The sequence below is a fragment of the Thunnus albacares genome, chromosome 6, assembly GCF_914725855.1.
Source record: "Thunnus albacares chromosome 6, fThuAlb1.1, whole genome shotgun sequence".
In the NCBI taxonomy this organism is placed as follows: Eukaryota; Metazoa; Chordata; class Actinopteri; order Scombriformes; family Scombridae; genus Thunnus; species Thunnus albacares.
In genome coordinates this window covers 15755981-15780737 of record NC_058111.1, presented here as the reverse complement: position 1 = coordinate 15780737, position 24757 = coordinate 15755981, and the positions used below count along the sequence as shown (strand labels likewise).

General features: G+C 42.0%; 1 protein-coding gene across 2 annotated transcripts in view; it reads right to left on the bottom strand.

Moving 5' to 3' along the window:
* The window catches only part of sipa1l3 (signal-induced proliferation-associated 1 like 3), a 70907-nt gene that overhangs the window by 32693 nt on the left and 13457 nt on the right, over positions 1-24757 (bottom strand). For both annotated transcript variants that reach the window (XM_044353934.1, XM_044353935.1), the window contains exon 2: positions 4522-4596. The gene's annotated coding sequence lies outside the window, so the exon portion shown is untranslated. The remainder of the gene's footprint in view (positions 1-4521; positions 4597-24757) is intronic.

Sequence of the window (24757 nt, the reverse complement as noted above, 5' to 3'; positions counted from 1 at the left end):
AAACACACACCGAGGCTGGTAATTACACTGGTTAGATGGTAGTAATGACAGAGTTAGCAGAGGAGTGCAGCTTCCAGAGGAATGAGAGTATTCGATGTGGAGGAGGGTGCTGCCTCTGCTGCTTGCTGGTATGTCAGAGCAATATGGGCAGACCTGAGATCAGCACGGAGTGCGAGTGAGAGCTCGTCAGATGAGGAAGGATAGACCTGTCGTATGTTTCTGTCTCAGTCATCGCCAAAATGGAAAGCAGTCTAATTACAATTGAAACTGAAGCAGAGAAAGCAAAAGTCACATGATAAGATGTAGGTACACAGAGACCAAACACCAAGGTCTTCTGAAAGTCAATCTAATCAATAATATAAAGCAAACATGAACTGATGTAACAGATCTCTAAAAAAAAAAAAAACAAACTCCAGACAATTACAGTTATTGTGCGTTTTTAAATTCAGCAAACGATGCCACAGCGAGCTAGATTATGGGCTGGTTTGAGGAACAGATGGTGGTACATATGACTGGCAGACGGCAGACAGGAGCAGAGGAGAGCGGGACGCTGTAATACAACACAATACAGTGCTGGCAGGCAGCCTGGGGACTGTACATCAAGCATTCATGCCACCACGGCGTCTGACAGAGGAGACAGAACAGGAGGCGCTATCAGCTCTCTGCTGACCCTAAACTCTGCCTCGACGACCTCATGTCATGTAGAAGTGAAGAGCTACTCGAGTTAGAGAAGTGAAAGTGAAAGATTAAAAAATATTATTATTTAAGTGAAGACATAAGCAAACATAAAAATAACCTCAGGTTTTGTGAGATAGTTTAACAAGTTGTGTAACAAGTAAAAAGGGAGCAAAGACTTAAGTTATAAAAATTAAAACTTGTCTTGACTTGACTTGGGAAAAAAATATTCAATTTAAAGTTTTAAACAAAAAAACTGAACATAAACAATTTGGATATTTTAATCATTAGACAAATGCATTCAAAAAACTCTGTGTCTCAGTGACTACTAACACTACTAACAGCTGTGTTATTTCAGATGATAGGTTCACATTATTTTAAATTTATTAAAATAATACCTAAATGCCAATATGTACATTAAAGAGTTATTAATTGCTGTAATCGTTCTAGATTTTGTCGCTGATCACTTACAGCCAGTATGGTTAAAATGAATGATTACAGCACCCCAAAATGTATTTCTGTACATGCAGCTTTGTGAGTGTTGTTTGAAGATAGACTTGATAGAAGATAAGAGAAATGTGAACTTATCCTTTAATGATAACCAGTCAGATACTTGAGAGACTTGAAACTCAATTGCAATCTGCTTTTGAAGACTGACTTGAAACCTGACTTTAACTTTACTAAAAAAATACTTTAAAAGAGTTTCGGTATAAAAGTAACAGGTATATGCCAAGAGTCTGAAATTAAAAGAGATCAGTGATCTTCTATAAGTTCAGTAGTATCATTAACAGGAAGTGGTAGAGGTGAGGTGTCTGGGGTTACTAACTGAGTTCAACGGCCGGATGCAGTAAGTTCAGTTTCATTGTACTCTGGAGTCTGGAGTGGAGCAGTCGGAAAGGCTCATGATCAGAGGTTACAGGATGACTGCCAGTGTCTGTCTGCGTTTTCCTGATGTGATTGTGGAGAGAGACTGTTTTCCCTCTACAAAAATAGATTTGATAAACAAATTTAATGTTGCTCTGGCATAGAGTACGTGCTAAATGGAGCTACGGTGCTCTGCTTCGAGCCAGACATCATTCTTAACCCCAGCTGTAACAGAACTGTGTTTTCTTTCCCTACAGCAGGAAATCTTCCTCCACAACTAGAAAAATGCAAATAGTGAGGAGTCATCATTCCAATCGGTCAAGCTCCATGATAAATGCCAAAAACTGAAGCCGTTCTCCATGTGCAACACGAATTGTAGGGAATCCAGGAAGACGCCCCAGAGCAAACTTGAATCTCAGAAACAAACTACCCCGAGTCCCTGACCGCCTACTGCAACAACAAAACTCCACAGGAAGCTGCAAAAACAACACTGACATATCAGAACATTGGGCTGGAAGGAAACATTCAGTTGAAGCCTCTGACTCTGGTCTATATTGGGCTTGTAAGTCTGTTTGGCTTATCTGGAGGCGACATCTCTCCCTCTCAGACTGCTTTATGAAGCCACAGCTCTCTCCTTGTCGCCCTGCTTTCCTTTCCACTCACTTTCTTCCTCAGTCTTTTCCTCGAGTCCCTCCTGACCCCGCTGTCATTGTCTCCATTGATTTCCGTCTACATTGTTTTGCTGAATCCCGCTGATGTCGCTTGTGTCACTTCCATCTGCCTGTCTGTCTGTCAGGTTGCCATCCCATGACACTGAGGCAGCTCGAGGAAGAGGACGATCAGGGGTTGGGGTGAAAAGAGCAAGACGCGTTTAGGAAGAGTAGATAAAAAAAAAAAAGCAGCTTCCCAAACACACATTCAGACATCCATGTAACAAGCCTGATGATTTGCATCCAGTTGGAGGATCAAGAATCGCAGCCCACATCATCATTCATCATCATAGTCATTTACTGGTTTATCTGTGATGACGGTGGTGAGAGAGGGAGTAGGAGTTGAGGAGGTGGAAGTGGAGAGGAGAAACATCAACACACAGGGAGGCGAATATGTAAAAGACACTACTACATTTTCCTTATTGAGAATTCATCCCTGCAGATAATTTTTTCTTTTTTTTTGCTTTCAACCCCTCACAGGGAGGTCAAAGGGATTCAGTGTATTGCTCGGAGATATTTCAACAAAGTAGAGACTTGCTGGTGAAGGGTCATGAACTCGAGACGTCTGGTTGAAGGATGGCCTTTCTAACTGAAAGCAATTAACTGTTTAACAAGCAAACTCTACTCAATAATATGAGCACATCCTCTTCCAGGGTCTGTTTCTCTATGTGTAGTTTCATGGTAAAATAAATATATTCTCAGTGCAGCTATATCAGCGGCTTCGGCTTATATGTCAACCGACAAATGACAGGAAACTGAAGTACAGAAATGCAATATGTCACCATCCTATAGTCTGTCCACCACAGAGGAGTGACATGTTTATTATTTAGCTGTTAAACGTCTTGCCCAGTACATTTCTTGGTCGCGACTGTTGAAAAAACAAACTTAAGGGACCATTAGCTAAAGAGTTGTATAAAGAAAATAAATAATGGACAGTATCATAATTGGATTTTTTAAAGCTCTCTATATGGGGCTCAAAAATCCTGCACTTTCAGTCTCTCTCTATGTGTAAAACTGTATATAGATATGAATAACCAGGCAGGACTGTCAGATTCTGGCTAACCAGGCGAATTAAATACCTGACAAGAAGTCATATCCAATATTTATGCTGCTCATTGCTTTGCATCATTACCCGCTCTAAGCTAATACACTCAGAGATATTAATGGGATAGCTACCATGGTGTAAACTGTATGGAAAAATATATACCGCATATGCCATCATATTGCCGAACCCTGATGGCAGGTTCCTCCAAAATGTGTTTTGCTACTGAATACTCTGCTTCCTAATGCCATGTCAGAGAATCCCAGACATCCCTCACATCAATATATGGTTGAAAATACTAGAATGACAAAATGATAATAATAAAGCTTTGACAGTAAAAGAATAAAACAACAAATAACTTTGTTTACCCTAAAGTTCAACACAGATAGCATCAGCACAGAGTGTTTATGCTCTGGGAAGGTGTTGACAGGTCAAAGTGCTTCCTGAAGCAGACAAAACTAAAGTAAATCAAAAGACACTGCTGATAACACCACATTCTTCACATCCAGAATAAAACTAAAGAGACTTGTGATGTTACTTGGATAACAAAGAACTAGAGAGTATTATGGGAGTTCCTGTTAAGCTACACGTTGCGTTTTCTGACAGTAGCTGCTGGTGAAGCTCTCCTATTGAAGCACGTCAGGTGACCTGCTTTTCATTATCAGAACGAAATGCAGATGAGGACATTCTTTTTGTACTAAATAGCAGAGCAGACAGCTTACTCCTGCACTGCAGAAAAATATCCAGGTCATCAAGTTAATTAGCCTTTGCTATCAAGTTTTTGAGTCTCACTTTTCTCATAAAAACACTCAAATATTCTGCAAGTGAAGAGAGTTAAATGTCAGAGTTACAATGAAGCAGAACAAAGCAGATAAATCTAGTATCAAGACAAGTTTGTTACTAGATTGAGAGTACTAGATCGACCACACAACACCTTCCTATCACCTATACAAAACCAAACACAGTGAGAGCTTTCATACTGGCACTGGCAAACAAATACTGGCTGATTACAGCTATCAGAATAGAAATGCTTATATTAAAAAAATCAAGTCAGTTCATAAAAAGTGAACCAAACAGCCCAAAACAAATGGTTTAAAGTGAGTTAAATATTACAGTCTGTCAAGGTAAAATCCTTAAACCTCAGATTACAATTAACATACAAGCGTCTGCTTAATAATTAAAATCACACTTTTTCACACACATACAGATGATCACATGTCCTAATTTTACCTTGTTCTGGTTTCAGCTGCACAGGTGAAGCAGATGTGGTAATGCAGTGCAGAGGAGGGAGCCCAGTTTTTCACTCTAAAACAAGAAATGGAGAGAAATTAACATCACATTAACCTGAAGTTTAATGTTTCTTAAATTTACACACTCAGCCATACTGCAATGTTGCATTATTTAAATAGTTTTATGTATTTCACATAAGCTGTTAGTGTTATAATTGAGGGTGTGAACAGTGTGCGCTCGTCAGGTCATCCACACAGACACACCTATTGTTTGTGAGGAGTCTGAACAAAAATGCCTGAGGCTCTCTGTACTGTAAACACGTTTGCATACACACAGACTGACTCGCACACAAACACCACATTATGGAGGCTTTGCTGTGTTTTGCATCTCCAAAAACTGATGTTTTAATATCAACTCGAATATTGAACCATGAATAACGTGCATGATAAATGAAAACAGCTGATGGATTCATACAGCATCTCTTCTTAATTTCCTTCCTCGTCCTCACAACTGAACTCCATCTTCCGGCTCTTTCTCGAGAGAGAGAGAGAGAGAGAGAGAGAGAGAAAGAGAGAAAGAGAGAGAGAGAGAGCAGATGGAAATGCAGAAGGAGAATGGAGGCAAAGTGAAGGAGGCTGTGCAGTTTGATTAGAGGTCGAGGGGCTAAAGAACAGAGGGGGGAGGGCTCTTCAAGTACAAGTATGGCATAAAGAAAGGGGTGAAGTGGGGCCAAGAGATGGGGGCAGGTGGGAATCAGCAGACATTATATCCTTAGGGGGAGGCCCATTACTGTCTGACAAATACAGTTCTAATCAATACTGATCAATCAGGGCCCACTTACCCTGCCACGGCAAGCATAATAACGCGGTCTTTAGCAGAAGAGGGGGGCAGGGGTGGATAGGGGTCAATGATTGTGCGAGTGTCTATTTTCCTACAGGAAAGCGTCTGTCCTTAACAAAGCTGGCAGCGTCAGCATGGATTTAAGGCTCAGGCTTCACTCCACTGACCCGAAAATGAAATTAAACTGTAAGTGAAAACTTCCCAACCATGACTCCACAGACCCCAGCCTCAAAGTGATTATATGGCCTCATTTTACAGCTTCTGTGAAAGGTACTGTATGTGGCCACTATCGCACACACTCAAGTACACATATCACATTAGTGGAGCCGAATCCCAAACACAAACAAACAGAAAAATAAAGAAAATGTCACAAGGATTGCGGCAGGCAACTACAAAGTTACATTAAACTGAGTTGAATGTAAACTAGCAGCATGAGACAGGTTTAAAAGGGCTTTGACAGGTTTTATTTAGAGAACTAGTTTTCCTGCCAGCACCTGACTCAAGTCCAGTGCAGACTACATGACTTGCCTGTCCTATTCTGAGATCTGAGACAGAAACCGTGAAGTGAAGAGTTCATTCCAGTCGCTTGAGTTACTTTAAGTGGTGTCGAGACACATCTTCACCTCTTCTTGAACTGTCCGAGACACTAAAATTTTCATCATAGCCAAAAACACTTGTAACTGGTGCACCTCGGACACTATTCTTACATGGGAGATGAGCAGTATCCAGTGAGTGCATCAGGAAACTGGAGGCAGAAAAGAAAGGAGGCAGCAGTCACAAACTTCTTGCATGTTTTTGTTGCATACTGCGATCATTTGCACCTTTCGCAGATCTCTGCACCTGAATCTTGTAATGACATCACCTGGGATGAGTTTAGTGTAGGTTGTGCACCCACAAACCAACATGACAACGGTCTGGGATTGAACAAGGTCTTATAGTGTGAGCAGTACAGTCATTCTGAGATGCTGAAAGTCTTCTGGCTTTATGTGTCACACAACCACATTATGGCACAGACTTGAACATTTAATGGCAGACAAAGTGGTCAGACGTTCAACAACAGTGGAGGCACTAACACAGCTGGTAAACCACACACAATGAAAGTACAACCTCACATGTTACAGGATTGAATTGTCACCTCTGTGTCACTGTTTGGTGTGACTATCAGAAAGCTGATATCCATGGAATGGCTGCTATTCCTGAATGACCTGTGTCTCAAAACAAAACCTAGAGCACTTCTTTCAACCATTTTCTTATGTCAACAAAACATGTCTGTGGAAGATGGTGGATCTCCAAGAGCAACAACAGCCAACGTTTCCAATCCGCAGTGTCTGATGCATCGCCTGACATGACGGTAAATGTCCCCAGACACACTGGAACAAGTTGAACAGAGGATTCATAAGCACCAGGATGAAGACAAATGGCCTATGTGGCTTCCACAAACACCAAATCTAAACACCAGTGAACCTCTACAGAAAAGCAGTGAAGTGCAGAGAGCAGAGCTGAATCCAGAGCGGACCTCCGCACGTGCCCAGTGGAAAGTCGATGACTTGTGCGACTGAGACTCTGGTTAAGTCTTAAGAGTCTGCAGTATATTTAGTCGTGGAGTCATTCTCTGTGGCTCTGAATCCTGCCAGACAGAATAACTGTCACACAGCCAGAACAAAGTTGGCTTCCTCCCTCTGTGTGTGTGTGTGTGTGTGTGTGTGTGTGTGTGTGTGTGTCTGCGTACACACACAGTATGTTTTAAGAACAGTAGGACTAAGAGTTCACCATAAATAATTCTATAAAATTCATCTTGTAGAGTGTAGAGAGTGTTTCAGAGAAGCGCAGTTGAGCGGATAAAAAATGAGAGAGTCTGTATATTTGCCTGCGGGCGTGTCTGTGCCTTCACCATCATCGGCATCATGTTGTGATTAAGATGGGATTACTGTCACAACTCAGATGCATGAATATTTTACAGCATTTGTTGAGTCAGTACTCCTCCAGAGTTCAGCCTACTCGAGTTTTTAATCACACAGTGTGTTGAAAAAGAGTGAGGTCTTTTCTAGATAGCTGAAAAGTCATCATAATATCTGTTCTCCTCCTACTCTCTGAGTCAAATGAACACTTACATGATGTTAAAACATTCACTGATTTTGCTTAAGTTTTCCAAAATGTAAATGTAAAGACCTTTATATCTGTTCATAGTATGTGAGGGTGTGTCCAGAAAACAACCAATACTGGTGTAAATTTAAGCATATGAATGTTTTGCCTGATCTCAAAAACTTAAAAAGCTATTCAGATCTATTCATTTGTTATTGTATAAAATGTCAGATAATAGTGAAAAATGTTGGATAATTTACCACAGCTCAAAGTGACGTCTTTAAATGTCTTATGTTGTTCGACAAACAGTCCAAAACTCAAATTTGTTCAGTTTACAATTATATAAAAAACAGAGAAAAGCAGCAAATCGAAAAAAATGAAAATCTAAATAATTTGATCAACTAATCACTGTAGCTGTAAATTCAAATATCAATTTCTAAAAGACAAAACACACGTGGCAATTGAAAAACAAAATGGTTTAATCTTGGAATGTTATCTTAGTCACATAGTCAGACTTTTTGATAAATATGTAGCCTACTGTGTCAACATACAGTTGGCGCTGGGGATGGCTGCCTCGGTGTGTCGGTGCACAATGTTTTGTCTTATTACGTTTTTGATCTAACATGGCGTGTTACACTAACACAACTTGTATTATTATTATTAACAGCACACTGCACATACTGTTTACACTATGAACAGTCCTGGTCAATATTTTGTATTTTTCATTTAATTCTCTTCAAATTAAAATTTAAATTTGTAGCAGTTCTTCTCACTTAGAATATATTTTATATATTTGTTTTTATTATAAATTTCTTTCTTTCTTTTTTATATTATTTAGGATTACTTCATTTTGTGTATATTTTGACTATTATGCACCACAACACCAAGGCAAATTCCTTGTACGTGCAAACCTTCTTGTCAATAAACCTGGTTCTGATTCTGAAAAACACACTAATATTTACATCAACTTTTTCCTGTAACTTTCTCTTTGAAGAAAAAATCTCACTGGAACTGGACACAGTTTATTGTTCTCTGAATACTGTGAGTGTGTTTGCATATAATGCTGTAGTCTATAGTGTGTAATAAGTACACATGCTGCAGGAGAGGAAGGAAACCCCCTGCAGAGAGGGGTGGGCAGCCCCATTCACACACCAACACTGGGAGGTGGGGACTGTCACACTTTCATCCCTTTCAGATCTCCACTCCTCTGCACGCCCCTCTGTCTTCCCCGTGATTCTCACCGTCTCATCTTATTCAAACTGAAAAGGAGCTATGGATCTTTTGGGGAGGGAAAAAAAAAAGACCCCGTTTCCTTCCTCTGAGTCGCACAAGTGAATGACACGTGGCTCTGTCCAGCTGAAAAGCTTCCCGCAGGGCAGATCTTCATTAAGATGAAATCTGGACTGAGTGGGAAAGTGTTGCATGAGAGCAAACCACTGGAAACCTGAATCAAACCAGACACTGTGCTTTAAACGAATCCCTATAAATAAATCAAGCTGAGTGTTGCTCTGATCGATTTGGTAGCTGATCAATATGAGCAAAGGTTTATTCGAAATATGAGATTGATGATCAGCCTATCCAGCAGTTCCAGTATGAATCTGCAGCGTAAGCAAGCCCCGTTAGTATTATCTGATACACCTCAAGCAGTATATTATTATCCTCTTGCAACATGTCAACAAACACATGTTTACTGCTCCATCAAAACTGTTTAATTATATGTTCAGAAAGCATTTTCGGAAAGAATCCTACAATTATGTATCAAGACTGATATTTTTTTAATTACTTGCTAACAAACTGATGATTACACAGTAAAAACTTTCTAATCTGAGCCTCCTTAACACAAACAAAAACAACAAACTAACTCCAAATCGGACACCATTTTTAAGGAAAGTCCACTGGCTGCGTGTGCTGCGACTCTGGGCAACATAAGAGGAAAATACAGTGATGAAGTCATATGCAATACACAGAGCTCCTTTCACCAAAAACCACTTGGAAATGCTGCTGTAGCTGTTTGATCGCTATGCTGTTGCTGGTTGCCATAGGAACGGGAAGGTGCACTGGCAAGAAGCCGTATGGTGTAGGCGGCGGGCCGCAGACAATCAGGACACAACCTGAGAGCGGAGCAGTAAATAACAAGACACAACGCAGTAATCCACACAACAGTTGGTCACTTTGCAGTCTGATGTTGTCACTGCAGCAAAGCTCACACACAACTGGTAACAACTTTGCTCTTTAAAAAGGTGCTGCAGTGAGTCTTTGTTATCTTTCTTTCTTTTCTTTTCTGTCTGTCAAGTGTTCAACCAACTGTCCTGAGATCTGTTCACTCTCCCTCTGTGGTTTAATCAGCCTGTCCATCTCCCCCCGTGCGCTCTCTGCAGACTACTCACAACCACGTGCCATTCAAGCATCAAAGCATGTTTGAATGGACTCCAAACTCCTCCTAGACATGAAAAAGCTTAGGGCACTCCTCAGCAGACTTCAAGCATCTGTTACTTGTTTTTGTTTCCATAACATAATCCGGTCTGGCAAATTCTTCACATTTTCTATAGATGGTCATCTTAAGACGGTATCTACGGTACATTAACCAGCCATATGCCAACCTCCCGAGCCAGCTATATGGAGAGGCTTTTCAATTACATCTGCAAAGCTTGAACCTGGTGACAGAGTAAGCACAGAGGATTAGCAGAGGAGGTTAAGGGGAAAATTAACTGAATGACTTTGAAGTTTAGGGGTGAAGTGACCGCAGAAGCCCTCAGTGTCTAAGAAAAGGCTCTTCACGCAGGGCTGATCAGTCAGTACTAAACAGTAGCGTACATGTCCTGGCCACACACTGTGGATTCTTAGAGAGACAAAGCCTGCATGTTCAGCGCGTATCTCATATAGAAGGGGGGATACATCACCACGCAGACATTTTCTCCACACGCTGCCATTCTCCCGGCTCATCAAGGCATATCACCTGGCGTCAGGTGGCTGATGACACAGATAGACGATTACCATCTTGATTTTGTCAGCGAGCTACCTGTCGCAGCTGCTGCAGACCAGGCCCGCATTTAGCCTGACAAATTAACAAACTGCCAGACGCATTCCTGCGCAGTGATATGCAGGTCAGACACAAGACCACAACCAAGATGTGTGCATTTCGACAAAAATGAACACATCAGCTCACTGATTCTTTGATTCAAACTCAGGCCAGAGGGCACATTCCGGACAAGACTGACACGTGTTTCTTGGCTGTAAATACAGACGATTAAGTTTCAGCTTAATCTTCTGTTATCATACTTCAGATTTTAATGTTGAAACAGCTGTGTTAAGTGACAACAGATGAGGTGTTCAAATTAGGGATGCAACTAATGATTATTTTCTTTATCAGCTCATCTGATGATTATATTCTTGATTAATCAATTATTTGTTTGGTCGATAAAAATTCAGAAACTATTGAGAAATGTCGATCACAGTTTGCTAAAATGTGACATCTTCAAATGTTTTGTTCTGTCCGAGCAACAGTCCAAAACTTTAAAAAATCAGCTTGTTTTGATATAAGACAAAGAAAAGCAGCAAATTCTCACAAATGAGAAGCTGGAGGTAAGGGATGTCTGGCATTATTGCTTGAAAATTTGCAGATAAATATTCTGTGAATCTGCTAATTGATAATTGACTAATTGTTTCAGCTCTAATAATCAGCTGTACATTGTTGACAGACTCAACACAGACACAAACAGCACCTACGACCAGCTTAGACTCCATAAACAGCACAGAAACAATGATGATAATAAAGATACTTATCTGACTGCTCACAGTACAAAAACATGTGGGAGAGAGACAATAAGGAAGCCACACTACAAGCCCTCAGCTCAGCTGTTGGCCTTGGCCTCTGTCCCCATGGGTGTGCGGTGAGACTGGGTGTGTTTCTGTCTGGGGGTGTGTGTGTGTGTGTGTGTGTGCGCACGCAGCAGTGACGGCGGGTCCTCGGGCGGACTTACACCATCACAGCTGTTGCAGCTCCCAGAGAGATGTCTCAGGGGAGAACAGCGGGCTACTGCTGCTCCACGCTGATTAACCTGATGGCGTACGCAGGGAGAGAAACGCTCGCTCACACGCACATTTACACACAGAAGCAGTGCTGCATTGTTTAAGTACAACACGTGGGATAATGTGGAATCACATAAGTATAAATACTGAATAATTTAGCTTATCTTCTATAGCAATAGGCAGTGGTTTGGGGATTTTGCTGCATCTCTTTGTGTTTTTACTCATTTTTGAATCATTTATTATCAAAATAAATATTTTATTTGCTTATGCTCACTTTGCTAGTTTGCTTAGATGGCTCAATTGCAGTGCAAATAAATAAGTAAAATGTTCCCTCAACACTGCATCAGACATCAATAAAACTGCCCAGCACACAGACAGAAGTTGAAAATGAATGCAACACCATAGTAGATGTGTGCTGCCAGCCCATAACTGTGATGTTTAATTGCTGAGGTGTTTGCATATCAGCTGGGAGGTAACAGAGTAGTAAAAAGAAAGGATTGTATCTGACTATTGCAGATCACAACAAGTGCAGGTGGAAAACACATGCTTCATCGCTATGATTAATCATTACAGACAGAAACTATACTCTTGTATAGGATCTTGCTTTGTCAAGAGACATCTGGGCAACACGCCCACCGATGCACTGCATCAGTGACACATGCTTTTATAATTGGGAATAATATAGGATTCATGTTTGCTCACCTGTCAAGAGAATGACAGCTCTGAAGGCAGCTCGTGAGAGTAATTCAACTACAGTAAATACATCTGCCATATTAAATCTGTCTAGCACAGCAGTGATTAGCTGCCGTTTCCCCTTCATACACAAGTGCAGCTTGGAAAAGCAGGAACAGAGAAACTGTGTGGTGTGGCAGCAACAACAGATTATCAATTTGTGCTCCTGTTTCCAAAGACTCTCACCACTAAGTAAGAGGACTGGACAGCAGAGACAGATTTTCTCAATTAACCATATATATAATACCTTGACAATTTATAAAGCTGTACATTGTAATTTGATTGCAGCTACAATACTGCCAAAAAATCAGCCAGCTGATTGTGATTAAAGGGTTTGTAATCATTGGTCTATAACCATAATCTCTCACAAATCCTATAAACACACACACACACACACACACACACACACACACACACATATATATACAAAGAGAGCAGCAGAGGATCTGCTCAGCATGTTAATTTCAGTACCTCCAGGTAACAAATCATGGTTTCTTCTTAATCAAGGGGTTGACAGAGTGGACTGGCAAACATGTTTGCAGCTGTTGCGTTTGGCACATCACTTTGTAAATCTTTAACTCTGATGTAAGGTTTCCATTAGCTCCCGAGGCAGCTGGATTTGCAAGATCATGATATCATGAGATCACGCGAGAATCCATCTTGTCAGGCTTCGAGTTATGAGCTGGCTTGTGTCAGAACCACCGGTGGTTCGGACACAATCACCGTTGCGAATCCAGCTGCCTCCCAAGGTAAGATGGTGACAGACAGATGGTTCATCCAATCACCTGCCAAATATTTTTTTAAAGTGCCTGCCCTTTTCCAAACTGTTTCCATGGACGACCTCTCAGATCGTTCTGTGTATAAACCATCTGGCACGTCAGGTTAAGGTTTCCAAAGCTTTAGTGAGAAAATATAGACGTTATGATGGGTATTAAATCACAATATTTTTTTTGGAACAGATCAAAATGTGTCCGTAGTAGCAAGTATCAAAAACGGAAACATTTTTATATTTTTGATATTTGTATGCATAGATGTAAGTATTTTTCTATAATGATGCTTTCACAGAGGAAAGGCAGGAGTGTGTCGAGTGTGTGTGAGCTGCTGGTTATTTCAAGGTTCTTCCTGTAACCGTATCAGAGCAGTGACAGACTAATGAGGCTAAATGATGATGAGGCTTCAGGAAGAGGAGGCCTCCAGCAGGGAGAAGAGAAGATGTGTCAAGCAGCTGGGAGTGTCAGGGCTTTCCTCCGGAAGCTTTACTTTTGTAGAAACACTATATCTGTAGACACCACTGGGATTCACAGTTACAGCTGCTGTGTAATAGAAAGTATCTACAAGTTGAGTAATGATTATCATGTGATGATTATTGATCTTAAAAGGAAGTTCGTTCCTTAAAAGGGAGGTCAGAGGTCAGGGTTAACAGCTCCTCTGAAGTACACTCGTTCCTCTCACTGCCCTGCAGCTCTCAACTCAGTTACTGAGATATATATATATATAATACTGCTGCAGTCAACTGACTTGACCAGATGTGGGCTCTCATTCAGCAAGCCCCTGATTGGACTCCCAGCCAAGCAACAGACTTAAGAGTCCATGTCACTACTTCCAGTGACCGGATCAGTGAGGGTCAAGCACGGGGTAAGCCTCAATCAAAAATTCCTAAAGCGCATTCCTCCATGCACCTCTCAAAAAACAGATTATTTAATCAGTGCAGACACAGAAATGAGCCAAAAAGGGTATTTAAGGCTAAGAGCAGGATCTGGCCACATTCAAGACTTACTGGAGGGGGGTGGGGAGGGGGAGAAGAAAAAACAGACAGAAGAGCAGAAAGAACATGATAACTGATAATATTGTATTGATCCCCGAAGCTCTCCTCCCCTTCACAGATATCAGAGAACAGGGTCAGCTACAATGCCTTGCCTAATGATGTCTGAGCAATAAGCAAATAATGATTATTTTCATTAATCGATTTTAGATTAGTCAATAAAATGTTAATAATACCGATCACAATTCATCAGAAACCTGATGTGATTTCTTCAAATTGCTTGTTATGTTCAAGATATAAACCAGAGAAAAGCAGCAAATCCTCTTTTGAGAAACTGGGAACAGAAAATGCTTGACATTTCAGCTTTATAAATGGCTTAAACAATCAACTAATAGAGCTGCAACTAATGATCAGTCTCATTATTTATTAATCTGTTGATTATTCTCTCGATTAAACGATTACTTGCTTGGTCTACAAAATGTCAGAAAACTGTCAAAAATGTTTCCCAAGGCCCAATATGCAACCTAAAGATTTGTACCGACCAACAGTCCACAACCAGAAGATATTCAGTTTTCCATCACAGAGGACTAAAGAAACCAGAAAATATTTCCATTTGGGAAGCTGGAACCAGAGTATTTTGGCATTTTTTCTTACCAGAATAGTTGGTGATTAATATTCTGTCGATCAAATAACTGATTAATCAAATAGTCAACTGATTATTTCAGACTGAGTGACGAGTTGGGGAGTTGGACTTTGCAACCGGACGTCAGTCAACATCCTTTGGCCTCACCATCAAGATTATTCACAAATGACAAAAAACCATTACGGTCAATGATTACACAATTTTGATGTCAACATCACTGAAAAAAAAAGCTGCCAAATGTGACATGAGAGCATGACCTCATCTGGCCCTCAGCGCTAACACGGCTTCTTTTAGACATAGTGGAGATGAGAGTACCTCGAGTGTCGTTCCTATCAGTTTTGTTTTTAAACACCACGGATTAATGAGAAGTGACACAGTTGTCCTCTTTTCTTCAACCTATTCTGAATGGTACATCAACAATAGCAGAAGAGCAGAGGGGTCAAGGGGTGTGTGTGTGTGTGTTGGGGGGGGGGGGGGGGGGGGGGGGGGTTACAGTGTAGTGAAACAAAGAAGGCCCTCTAACACAAATCCAGCCAGTCTTTCTCTCTGTCCCTGTCCTTTTTCACTTGGCCTCTCACTGTTTGATTTTTCCCCTGAATGGTGTCATTGAACGAAGAGGCAGTTAGGACCTTATTCTACGAGGACTTTGTGTGTTCCCAAAGGAATAAATGAGCTCTCACAGACAAACCTGACTGTTGCGGATCATTTTACCTCCACCTCCTCCTGTAGAATGAGGGACTCTCACTCTGAATGCTAAGACTAAGGGGTCGGAGTTTGCACTGCGCTACAAAACATGTCACTTCACTTATCTCAATCAAAATAATGTGATTTATGCTGGAGTCATGCCTCTTGGCTGATTTCAGGCTTTGAAAACTGCAGCTGCCTCCGCCCAGCATTTGTTTAGCTGTATGGCCTAGATAAGCTCAGCTGGTGGAGAGAGAGCGTGTCAGGGCTGAGAGATAGTGGTCAGAGATAGAGATGGTGCCCGCCGGTTCCTCTGATGCCTGTGAAATGATGGACTCCTTTGGGGTTTTTCTCTGCAGACAGTATAAACTTTAACTGGATTTGTACCACAGTCAGTGGTACCAAGACAGCAGTGTGGGAAAGGTTTGGCCTATTGTGGGTGTAATACTGTAAGGTCAAATTTATCTTGGAATTAAAAGAGTTTAACCTCTGATGAATCTGGAGATTATTCAGTGCAATTTATTCTCCATGAAATGAAGTACAGGAGGAGAGGAGGAAATACCTGACGCTGACTGCTTTAGCCTCATAAATGAAGGAAGTCAAGCATTCAAGTACACAGTAGTCACTCAGCCAAGTTCATCTTGATTTCAATGACAACATAAGATGTGACAGGATATGTAGGCAGCACTGTCTCCATCATGTGTGTCTCACAAGACAACACGGATCAAAAGCAGGAAAGTACGATTGCACAAAAGAGAAATAAGATGCTGACTTGAAATTAAAAAGTGAGCAGTAAAACGTGTAGTGAATTTAACTGGCCATATCATGCCTGAGAAATCTCGCTCTCCTGTCCTCATCAAACCTCTCTCTTCTTTTATTATTTGGGCCTCCTGACCAGCACCCCCCACCCTGTCCCGAGGTGATCCTGACCCAGGACCCTTACATCCACCTCAGGGATTCCGGAGAGAGCCAGCAGAGCAGGATAAGAGCTGCTAGAGGAAATTAAAAACACATCTACCACTCCCTTGTTCCTCCCTTTTCCTCCTTCTCCTGTTGAGCGAGGCCAACTAACTACTGTTACCTCCTTGTAGTGTGTACGTGCTAAAGGTCCCTGCATTTCTAATATTTATTGCCATACTGAGTCACTTCTCTCTCTCTCTAGATTCTTCTCTGCTCCTGTGGTCAGGCTGGTGAGAAATTTCTGGGATCAGCTTACTCTCAGCCAAAGAAAGCCGATCAGAAAAGGTGGGACGGAGGCAGACTTGGAAATGTTGAAACAGGAAATACAGACGAGGAACATGGAAAATACAAGAAGGAAGAATGCATGGGGGAACCCCAAAAATTTGATCCTCTGTGTTTTCACAGCCACTCAGGCGAGTTTTGAATGGCTGACTGAAATTTCTCACAAGCTGAAATTTGGCTGAACGTAGGTGCTGAGATCCTCACAACTGCTGAGTCTCAGTATATCTTATTTAAAAAGCAAATGTATTAACAACCTGGTACCAGAGTACTGCATCATTCATGATGATTAGTTTAGAAATTAACTGATATTTGATTATATCATTCAGGTCATTTTTTAAAGCCAAAATTACTGGCTTGGAACCTCCCGGCCAAAGTATTTCACATGATTGTACTTGTGTAACTGAGTGACAATAAACATCTTGAATCTTGAATGCCACCAGTTAAATTACAATGTTTTGCTGGTTGGTTGGTTGGCTTCTCAAAGGAACATCAGGTCTTAGGTCCCATGACAAGTGCTTGATACAGTTATAATCAGCTGTCACTTTAAGTTTTATGACTTTATACTCCAAGTACAACAACCTCACTGGACAACAACTTGTGGGCCACAAGTGTTCCCAGACTTATACTTCTGCATTAGGGTGTTGCAGAGACTTTGTAGCCACATGAACTCTGGATTGGTCCCCTTTTTACTCTTTAATGAGGCCATAATAAATATCAATCTATTATAGATATGTTTTTGTGGTCCCCCCCCCCCCCCCCACACTTGGTGGTGATACTGCAATGAGAGTAAGTAGACATAACACAGACATCAAAAGATTTCACAAAGGTGATCTCACTGCAGTGTTCGTCATTCAAAGAGAAATTTTTTTATTTACTATTTTTTGCATCAGTGTTTCTTTCTTCTTCTTCTTTGCCTGTCACTCTTGTGGAACAGTTTCATGTAAACACGTTCGTACAGTCCAAACCCACAACCCCCAAACAAAGCCGCCAGTTGCTGGAACTCCTGGCAAAACAGGAAATACGACTTCATCACAGCAGCACACACGGCACAGCAAGTATGACTACGAGCAAACCAGGCAATCGAGTTTCACTGTGTCGAGAGTCACTACACACCTCCACAAACAGAGAGTAACAATTAGTTTTCTTGGCACACATACTGACCTGCATGTACTCAAAATAATCACCTGGTTTAACACAAACAGAAACTACAGGAATGCTTTGCTTTTTATAAATGTCAGGTTATTTTCCTATAGGACTACAACTTCCTGTATGCTCCCAGTCTGTAACTTTAGTTGGATAGGGCGGGAATGTTAAGCGGCTGGGGTGGTGCGGCTTCCTTCAAAGCCTCAGCGGAAGGTCTTGTTAATAAGCCGAGCAGGTCTCTTTATGTGCCACATGTGTTGCAAAAACACACACACACACTCTTAACCCTCAGTTCACACCTTTCTGCTCATTAGTATCTCTCCTCATCCTCTGCTGCCTTTTCTCACATTTCTTCTGTGTCACTGTGGTGACTCTCTCCACCTGTGTGTGTGTGTGTTACTGTTCATTTTTCTGTCTTTCACTGCCAGATGGACAGAGCAGAGGGAGAAAGAGAGAAAGAGAGAGGCTGACAAACACCAGAGCGTTCAGTTCTTGCTGGGTGGCCTGTGTCCAAGCTGTTTGCCGACGGTGTGTCACAACAGCAGTTCACAATGCAAATGTTAAGCTAGAGCAACACACGCACAAACACGCGAAAGCTGTACGTTTGAGCTTCTAATGATGCTTCTGCTGCAGCCACCCACTAACCACTTAGTGCTGTGGTTTTTGCTCTGATGCTTTTTATAAACACAGACCTGGAGAACATGGGGAACAGGTGTCACACATACTGAGTGGTAGCTGTAGGAGGTTTAATGCTGGAGTTGAAGAGACCGAGAGAAACTATGTACGTCTGTGTATGTCTGTCCATCTCTCCCTCTCCGACAGAAATGTGCCAACACTTTTAGTTTGTTCTCCTGCCAGTGGCTCGGCGCTCACACAGGCAAATATTGACTGAGGCTTAGCTTGGGCCCTGCCTCTGTACTCCACCACATCACCTTGGACTTTAGCTCAAAACGCTGCCATGCGTGTCCAAAGCCACACAACCCACTTCAGTCTATTACTCACTATATTAGCGTGTTAAAAAAAAAACAATAAAGAGAACTGTTTCTTGTTCCTGGTGAAACTGTCAGTTCCTCATTTGTATGAAAAAGGGCTTAGTGCTGTCACTTATAGGGAAGGTCATAGCGGCAGTGATTCAAACAGTGACTAGTTCGAACAAGCTTGTAATTTCTGATAAGCTACAACCGGCTTGTCTCTAAATTGACTCATTGAGGATTAGAATTCGGATCTCTGACTTGGCAGATGTACACTTTACCAACCAAGCTAAATCAAAAGTGATGCTGTAGGCAGACTCAAAGTCTGTGTAGCTGTATCCTGCAATAGTACACACGAAGGTTTTTTTTTTTTTACCTTCAGGGACACAGGGACCAACTGACAGTATAGTGTAAATAATGGTAGCTGATGATGTGTTTTAAACTTCCTGTGTTTGTGGGGTTTTAATGTGTTAATGTTATCTTAAAGGAATAGTTTGACATTTTGTGAAATATGCTGACTAGCTTTTTTGCAGAGTTAGAAGAGGGGACCGTAATCACTCATTTTGGTCCGTTAAATCTGAAGCTACAGAGAGCAGCCGATTAACTTAGCATAAAGCTTAGCATAAAACTGGAAACGGGGGAAAACAGCTAGCCTGGCTTGGTCCTTTTCAAATCTCACTAATCAACATGCTATATCTCTTTTATTGAATCCATACAAGTCTAAAAACTGCATGTTTTTTGTTTTACTAAAGGGTTATGCTCAAGACTATTTCTTGGCCAGGCACGGTGACTTCCTGGAGTCTTGTTTGTCATTCTGTGAAACCAGTTGTATCTCCCCCTTTTCAGCCTTTATGCTAAAGCTAAGATAACCGTCTGCTGACTCCAGCTTCAAATTGAAAGGACAGATAGGAGAGTGGCGTAAATCTTCTCCCTCAACTCTCGGCAAGAAAGCGATTAAGTGTATTTCCCACAAATGATGTTCAAATGTACGCTTAATCTAGGCGGTGGAGGATAAACAGGCCTCTCGGTGCAGCTGTAAAACTCTCAAAGTTGAGCAAAAAAAAAACAACCCAGATTTATTTATATACCAGCAAGATGTAAGTACAGATAGATCTAGATACTGCAAGTTTTGTCTGTGTGTTATGTGCGTTTCTTGCATTAGGGCACCGACCAGCCCCATGACAGCAACTTTTTAATTTTTAACCAGCACTAGGACAAGGTGGCGCTGATAACAGGAATACACGCACTCAAAAGCTGCCCCACGTAACTAAACGCCTGCCTCTAGCATCCAGGCGACATTATCTGTGACAGTAACTGTGTCATGTGCACATTTCTCCGTTCTCTATTTCTCTGTTTAGCGTCGTCGATTTAGGCTAACCCATTGTTGCTAACTTTGGAGATAACTCCCTTCACTTTTTCAGTGTTTGGGGAAACAACAGTCGTTATTTTTCTTGGTCTTTGAGAAGCTGCAGCATTTATTAACTGACACACTGTAGCCTTTACTGTACATTTACTGCCAGATTGACGTCTTACTGCTAACCTTTTCCTCTTGCTCCGCTCACATTCACCATCACTTTTCTGCCGCTCGCACTCACTCAACCGTACACATGCTACGCACACACATTATGCACTGCCCTATTCCTTAAAAGGATCTACGCTACAAAGAGTTTACCAGGCAACAGCACAGAGGTTGACTAACGTTTCAGAACAGCGCTGCACTGAGAGGCCCCCAGACGCTATTGATTTCCAAATTAATGGATATTTGGCTTTATTTTTGGCATTAAAAAAAAGATTTTTTAGGCCTGGCAAGGGTTCTCGTTGGACTGGCGGCCCTCCAGACCAGTACAGTTATAGGGGAAACACTGAGATTAGTCATGGAAAATGAGAACTTTGCGAGTTTTCCTTTTGTCAAGCAAGCAAAAAAGTTGTAGCATGGCATGTTTGAGTTAATTTGCCTCATTTGACATTGCGCGTCCTGCAATCGTGAGTATTGCACATGCGCACATCGCGATGTCGGTGCTGAAACGATATATCGTGCAGACCTATATTGCTCAAAACATTGATCATTTGCTTCAGGTAGTAGTAATATCATCCATTTCTATCCACAATGAGGCAAACAAAACTGAATTTTCCTGTATCACCTTATCATTAGGAGGCAGATATCAGTTGTATGTATGTACAGAGGAGTAGCCCTGGTGTCACTTGGGGCCCAGATGGTAAAGAGTCTGTCTGCACGGTCCCTCCCTCCACTACACTGGCCTGCCCCAAGCCATCTGTTTAACCAACCAAATTGTGCCAGACCAGACCAGACCAGACCAAGCCCTGTCTTATAGCCTCACAGTAGGCCCTTTTCTTCAGAGAGGAAGAGGGTTAGTTTGGACGTTATTTGCATTCCATCTTTCCAACTGCCTTCCTTGAGCAAACAAGAAACCTGGCGTGAACCAACACAATAATACACTATTGTCCTGTAAAACTAGAACATCCTCTTAATGAGAGGCGATTAGATTTGCCTGTTAAAAGCTGTATTTTCTTATGCAAATTCTGATTGTTAAACGCATGTCATAAACTCATAAACCATTAAAAAGCACAAGTAGCAGTTACAGCACTTTTAATTACACTATGGATGCAGGTTTACAGAACCACAGAGCACTAGCGATAATTCAAGAGATAATGTAGTCTTTTAGGGGACAAAGATCTTTTATGAGATGGTAACCAGTCTTCATGGCCGCCCGAGCTCATCAGAGCATCTATGCAGTGTTGGTACTGTAGGCTGCCATGGCTAAGCAGCTTAGACTTGGCCAAAAACCTGCATTTAAAAGCAGCACAACCTCTTTTAGATCACATCAGTCATTGTGTCTCATCACTGTGCTTTTTTCCTTCTTCAGCATCTATCTGATACTCTGTATAAAAAGCCCAATTTGTTCACCATCCCCACCCTGCGCCCCCCCTCCACACAGACTCTTCTAGACAGCTCTCTCTTTCAGTGCAAGAATCAGCCTTTGTTAATTATAAATCTCACCCTTTCCTATTCCACTAACAGGCACAGTAGGTGGGGGGAGTACCCAGACTAAATGCATGAAATGAGGAGGGATATTAATAGAGGTAAGAAAGAACTGAGAGCAAATTATTTGAACGAGGAGGTCAGACAGAGAGATGACAGATATGTGGAGAGACGCAGAGAGGATATAGTTTGTTTTGGGGAAAAAGGGATAAAATTAGGACCGGGAAGCAACCGAGGAAGCGTGGCTGACCCCGATTCTGCTATGACTCCACTCTGCTAGAAGGAGGGAGGGAAGGGGGGGGGGGGGAAGCAGTCCAGACGTAAACCTACAGTGACAGGGCTGCTGCTCCAACAACACACCCCCACCACTGAATCAGCCTTCACTTGTTCCTGCTCCACCCTCCCCTCCTCTATCTCTGCTCGTCTACTTGCAGGCATGAACAAAAGAGGAAACTTCAAGAAATGCAATATACTGGCAAGCAAACAGATCTTAATCTCGACAACATTAAGCCACACTAAAAGCATTGTGCACAATTTGGCTTCATTAATGGTGTGGTCTACATTTCTCAGTGCAACCCGTCCATGCATGTGAAAAGAGGAGAGAAGCCTGCACATAAAGAATGCAAGGAACGTGGCGTTATGAGCCTGTTTTATTAAGAGAGGAACACAGGCATGTGATGCTGGCTGAAAGCTAGGAGAGGGTGGACTTGCTGGAGCTCAAACTGGACTGTAGTCAGACCCCTGGGGCAGAAGCCGGCCCAGCTCGGCCCAGTCTGGATGTGGGGGGGCTGTGGGGTGCAAATAAACATGCCTTGCTGTGAACGCTGGAAGGGCCGACGGGGAGGCTCACTTCAAACCACAGCAGGGCTACTTCACTAGTGTGTTTATGACCAGAAAACTGCCTGACAACTCACTCACTCACACACACACATACACACACACACAACTCTCACAAACCCACTGCAAGATGGACAGATCCACAATCGTATGCGTTCACTTATAAAAGACAAAAACGTCACGCTGAGATGAATAATCAGAAAATATGACGTGATGAAAAAAATATCACGCAGAAAACATTTCTAGGCAGAAAGACAAGAGAGCAGCCGCGAGCAACAAACTATCAGCTCACCCTGGGAAGAGGATTAAAAGCACTAAGCTCACCATTTTGGCAGGAGACCCTGAGATGGTGTGTTAAGTGGGTTAAAGCACACCCCAAGTCTCATAATCTCTCCGGCCTCCCCCTCCTCCCCCTCCTCCCTCCTCCTCCTCCTCCCTCCCTCCTTGTGTCTGCCAACACTAGCCGAGGGGAGCAATTTCAAGTCCCACAGAATACTTGGAGATGCCGAGATGAGGGAGTTAGAATAAATAGAAAAGACATGCACCAAAATGCGAACTAGCAACTTCATCTGGAAGATACATTCACGGAGTAGTGCATTAGAATAACGTGGGGGACACTGGCTGAGTCCTCCTTGCCTGGGGGGGTGCATCTTTCTTTTACAAGGGTCTGCTGCTCTTCCTCTCACACCTACTGTAATGCGTGATCTAGTGTTTCCACCTCCCCTCCCCCGTTTCTTTTTGTGTAGATATATTCTTACTGTGAGCCGAGCTAAAACTTTACATCTGTGTGTGCTCTCTGTGTTTCTGGAGTCCACACTGAATTTCTCTCCAACACTTGCACACACACACACACACACACACACACACAAACACCCATTTCTCACACAGCGTCACCAGCCAGACACTGTGGTAACATGACGCTATGGTGAAACTGTAATACTGTAGCATGGCGGGCCTGGCTCTTTTTTAGCACAATCCCAGGCCCCAGAGAGACCAGACACTGTTTGCCTGCAGGACTTTGAGTAGTGAGAGCAAACAGAGTACAGTAGGTCCATTGAGACTCAGCCGAAACACAGAGCTGCAGAAAGAACTGTAAAATCTGACGCTGTGAGAAAAGAGAAACAAAGAATGCAGCCAGCGAGCGAGGGAATTAAACTAGAGCAAATAGCACGAGGATTAAATCTCAAAGGTACCTGCATACTCCAGATTTCTTAAAATACATGCACATGTACGAGTCTCTTTATTGTTATCTACACCTTCTGGACTTGCCCTCTATTCTGTGATTACAGGAAATGCCCTTTCAAAACTCTTTCGAAAAGGTGTTCAGGACTCCTTTCAACCCATCTCCAATGACATCATTATTTGAAGTAGTTACTGAAGAAACTAATCTTCCACAATATAACTTAAATGCTACTGACTTTACATAGCTGACTGTCAGTCAAGCGATTCTTCTGAAGTGGAAGTATACTACAGTTTTGCCATTAGCAGCTAAAAAAAACCCCCCAAAAAACCAAAACAGACTGCCTTTGCAAGATTTGCCGCAACACAATGCAGCATCATTCAGCAAGTTGCTCCAACCAAATCCCTGCAAGCATAATTTCTGGTAGATTACTGTACAACACTTTTATACTTTTTAAAACACCTGTTGCAACGAAAACTAAAAAAATTGCTGCAGTGATAACTTTTCAGGGGTGTAGAATCCTGTCTTGTAGTATTATAAACCACTGTGCAGTGTTTGGGCTTTTGATATGCCTTCGAAGACATAGATTTACTACTCAAACCAGCTTCACTGGATCATAAACAACTCACCCCCATCAACATCGCACTAGGGTTTTGCGATAAGACAAAAATCTCATATCCCGATATAGGTCATTTCATATCCAGATAACAATACATATCACAATATAGCACATTTTCTGTAAATCCAATGAAATTGCATAATTTGCAAAATACGGTTTTCTGGTCTGTCTGTCCATCTTTTGTGCGGATTTCATTAATAAATTACACTTATTGGCTTTTTACTCAGGAAGCTTTTATTGCATTTACAGTAATGTAACAAGTGTAGTTGTTGTCAACTTCAGTACTTCGACTGGTTCACTGTCTCTCCTCTGCTGTGCTGTGTGCAGCACACATAGAGGCCTCAGCCCTGCCCTCGGTGGAGAGCAGAGTAGAGGAGAGCAATAGCGCGACCATCAATGACAGCAAAACGCTTTAGAGACTCTCACACTGAGCTGAAATGAAACAAGTGCACATAAACATAGTCTCTACTC